This window comes from Nannospalax galili, unplaced genomic scaffold (assembly GCF_000622305.1).
Source record: "Nannospalax galili isolate Female #2095 unplaced genomic scaffold, S.galili_v1.0 scaffold800, whole genome shotgun sequence".
NCBI classification, from domain to species: Eukaryota; Metazoa; Chordata; class Mammalia; order Rodentia; family Spalacidae; genus Nannospalax; species Nannospalax galili.
Window position 1 is genome coordinate 884,089 of NW_008347125.1, and position 4,776 is coordinate 888,864.

At 37.8% G+C, this 4,776-nt stretch overlaps 1 pseudogene; it reads right to left on the reverse strand.

The window, feature by feature from the left end:
• Positions 1–3,261: 3,261 nt before the first annotated feature.
• Positions 3,262–4,776, reverse strand: part of LOC103742469 — a 10,317-nt pseudogene continuing 8,802 nt past the window's right edge.

Below are 4,776 nucleotides of genomic sequence, written 5' to 3' on the forward strand. Positions count from 1 at the left end.
AATTTGTTTTTATTTCCAAAGGAAAATTATGCTTAGTTTAGTTAATTCATTAGGTTTTACTTTTAAGGCATCTGGGGTTTATGTCTCGCACATTTTCATTCCCAAACTCATTTTTCCAAATATAAATGTCTGATCCACTGTTTCCTTTGTTACAGGGAGACAGAGGAATTTCAGCTTCGTCTTTTCTCAAATAATGCATACTTTCCCCTGTTCTAATAATCCGCTCACCACTTCTGTCTTCCTGAACTGGTTTTAAATACTGCCTTCAGCATCTATTTGCTTTCCGTGTGATTTTAATTCCAAGGTTTGTTTTACTTGACTGATAACTGTTTCTTCAGCAGCCACCTTCAGAATTAAAATCCCCACTCCTTTATGGGCTTGGGGGTCTGCTGCTGCTAGTGCTCCTTTTGTAACTCTGTTTTCAAAAATTTTATGTCTCTTCTCAAATGTTCCTATGACCATGTGAACTTTGGAATCAACTTGTCTACTTCCAAAGAAAATGAGGTCACACATATCTCATTGGCATTCTATATTTATGGATTCATTTAGGCAAAACTGGCTTCTATAATATTAAGTATAAGGATCAGATACTCCTTTAGTTCACGTGTGTGTGTGTACATGTGTGTGCATATGTGTATGCTTGTGTGAGTGTGTGTGTATCTGTGAGCACACATGGTACTTTGCAGCTTTCCTCATTAAATACTCACAATTTCTTCTTTATTATTATTCTTAGATGGCTTTTGTGGTGGTTGTAACTGCTATGAGTGAAGGTGAGATTTTTTTCTGTTATACTTCTAATATGCTTTGCTTTCCCACAGGAAAACTCTTGACATATATACATTAATTCAAAACCCACCAAGTGACTGAACTTTCATATTGTGTTAAATTGAAATCAACTTGATTAACTATTTTGTTTTATCTAGTTATATAATCATTAACATCTGCAACTCATAAAATGTTTCTTTCTTTTTTATGTTGTTATATCTTGTTTCTTTGTTCCCCCAAGATTAAGTTGCTATTATTCCAGAGAAGCAGCCTTTGATGCTAGTGATTGTAAGCATTCTTAATCTTCATTCCTTCAATTGGACTCTGCGTTTTTCCATGAGGTGTGATTCTGACTTTGGTTGAAGTTAAGATTTTCAAAACAAGATTAAAATTTAGGCCTTGGGGAAAACATATCTCTACCTGCAGATGTGCCCAACCTTTCGACCTTGTCACACTACTTTGTCATCTACAAAGTTCATACCCAAGAACCTCATATTCGAGTTTCATTTCTGAAACAATGCAAAAAAAATTTATGTTTTAAATAAGCTTAGAATTTTTTGTTAGGCCACATTCACACTTGTCCCATGGCTCATGTGGGCCTGGGGTAGACATGACTAACAGAGATAAATACTTGCCTCCATTCTGTCACAGGATTTTTTATTTAGTGACAAGAAGTCAGGATTGCCTAACACAGCTCTTTGTTTCCCCTTGAGGCCAGCCAATGACAGGGAGAAAGAATGCTGGCTGCCCAAAAATTGCCTGGGTATCCCTCCTAGCTCTTTCACTTCATGTGGACCAGCCCCGTCAACATCACTTGAAGGCTTGCTGGGTGTGAGTTTCTAGCTGTCTTTTGATTCACAGACTCGTTGCTCTTCTCAGTAAACCTTATCTTCCACCTATTCCTTAGAAATAATAAACATACATTGTCTATATTCAATCCCTATATGTTTTATTTTAATTTTTTAGGATAATTTGCTAGATGCCTAAGAGGACCCCAGTGGTGAATGTCCAAGCCATTCCTTTGTTGAGAGTGCAAACTCTCTATAGGGTGAAAGTTGAATTTTATCAGAAACCATTTAAGCATTTATGAAATCTAACTGATATCCATTTTCTATTCTTCCAACTCATAGATACCAACTCAGTACTTAGTAGACTATTAATATTACATTAAATCATAGTAAGATATTAAATAGCTAGTAATAAGGTGAAAACAATGATAATATTATCTTCATTACTCTGTATTTGGGGATATTATTCTTTAAAGACCTAGTGATGGGCAATCTTAATTGTTGACTTCACTGGATTAAGGAAGACAATATGTAAATCACACCTCTCAGTATGTCAATGATGACTTTTATGGAGAGGATTAACTAAGTGGGGAGGAGACCTTTCTTGAATGTGGGTGGCACTATCCCATAGGCTCAGGGTTCCCATAGAAAAAGAGGATAAGGAGAAAGCACTCAATACAGGCCTTGCTTCCTGTTCCATCACACCTTCTCTACCATGATGAATTGCAGCCTCAGAAACTGTGAGCCAAAACAAATACCTCTTCCTTTAAGGTTTTCTCAGGTCATTTGTCACAGCTTGAAAAGTCTGACTAACATACCCTTTCCAGATCATACCAGTTAAAGCTACCAATTATGTATATTACTTGGGAATATGGTTTTAGATATTAGAATGTTTGCCATTGCTACTAAATACAGGATCATAAAATTCCCTGTGTAAGCAATCAATACATCATAATTCTCTATGTATAGAAAAAACAAAATGTAGCTTTCAAAATGTACAACTACTTCACACAGAATGAGCATATCAACCATTAAATGCATATGCATATTCAACTCCTAGGCAGTATCATGAGTAGAACTGGATTAAGGTCCCAATGTATGTTTTTAATTATTTTAAATGTAGTGCAAGAAGGTGCTGAACTTAAAGTGGGAGCAGGAAGACATGATTTTTAGAAGATTTCCTGAGTGAAAATGTGAAAATTATCCAAGGGACCAAGCAGCATGGATGTTGCAAACAGATGGACCTAGGTTTGGACACTGGCTTTAGAATGTTCTGGGGGTGTGGCTTAGAGAACTTTATCTAACCTCCATGAGCATCCGGTTTCTCCTCTATAAAACAAGAAGAATAGTAACCACCCCACAACCACCACCAAGGTGGTGCATGTAAAGCCCTAACATGGATGCCTGGCATGTAAAAATGCTAAGTAAGTGGCAGTAACTGCCAATTTGGTGTTGCACATGTGGTAACAGGGCTGCTTTTAACATTGCTTTTTTCTTGTCAGTTATAATGTAGGAATCATTTACTTTCTTTAGAAAGCTAAGTTTCAAAGTTTCATGTTGCTTATCTATCACATAATCTTCCTACTTAAACAGTAATTAGCACTTGATGACTCTTCCGCAAGGTTATGCCTCCTACATGGCATTTCTTCCTCCCCAAAACACATTAAATAGGATTTTTTTTGAATAAAGTAAATGAAGCTGATGGTCACTAGCCCACTTTCTCCAAGAGACAACCTAGATTACAATAGCTAGAGAATAGACTTCCTAAGGACCCGACCACGACGGCAGAGCAAGTCACCACAGACTCTAACTCCTTTTGCTTTTTGCCAGCACCGACATTGGCCTCTGTAGCCTCTGACCTCCTTCATTCTGTTCTTGCGTTCTTTCAACTGTTTTCTTGAGGTCTTTTCCTCTCAAACATGCCATGTCTTGCAAGTCTGTGTTGGGCTCATTTTTATTTTGTGTAATCCGAAGAATCATAAAACATGCTGAAGCTGGTTGTCTTGCCAACACCAAAATGACTTCTGAATCCAAATACAAAGATGACACCTGGTGTGGTTTTATACATTTTGGCTAGCTCTTCCAAAATTTCTGTCTTTGGTACTTTTGCCTTTCCAGGTGAAGGACATCAATGACCATTTGTTTCCTCTGAAGCAGATGGTTGGTGGTGAATTTCCTGGTCCAGATAGTCACTGCGACATGATCGCCAAGCAGCCACAGAGGAAAAGAGCAACATCAGATCAAAGAATAATGAACGTATATGTCAAAGGTCTGTTGTTCAATCTAGAAATAGTTTATAGTAGTTCATCTTTTTCCTTTAGCTTTATCTAGGAATGATTGGAAAAATTATATATATTCCCTGGTACATCATGATGACTTAGATCTGCTTTCTTTGCAAATTTCAAATAAATAATATAGTAGTATTTAATCACAGACACTATCCTGAATATTAGTGTCATAAAACTTAAAACTGTCAGTTCACAAACTATAGAAATGATCCCTGAAGGAATTATTAAGGGAGAAAGGGGAGGAATGGGGGTATCTTAAGTGGGAAAACCATGATGGAGGGGTGAGACAATGTGAGAGATAAACAATGCCTAGCTAGTTTTGAAAACCAGAGGGAACCATATTAGTCCTACAACCTACTGACAAATTATACATAGCAGATCAAGAAATATATGTCTAGGTAAGGTTTATCTGAGAACAATTGGTCTTTGCCCAAGATTTATCTACATGACGCACAGTAATTAAAAGTACCAGACTGGTGGAACTAACCTTCTTGGATGTTTAACAGACATACTTTGAGGCCTATAATAATTTGGTCAGAGAGACATAAAGGAGCGATTTTGTTCCTTGCCCTCCTAGGTTGACTAGTTCCAGGGGACTATGAGCATCTCTCAAAATGTCCTATAATGGTGGTGGGTCACCTGTCCTCTTGATCAAGGAGGCAAGGAGACCCCACCAGATGGACTTTCAAGTCTACAAAGAGGAGGGTCAACACAGAGGAATCATTTCCTCCATGCTTCGAAGTGAAGCCAACCAAGGACCTTTGACTTATCTTCACATAGGTGGAACTGGTAATAGAAAGGATTCAGGGGCTTCTCCCAAGCCCATGTGACCCCTGAGGAACAGATCTTCAAACGGCCTTAAGAGTAAAAATAAATTGGTTTATCTGGGCCAACTGTATGGCCTTAAACACCCAAAAGGAAAGTACAACCAAAGA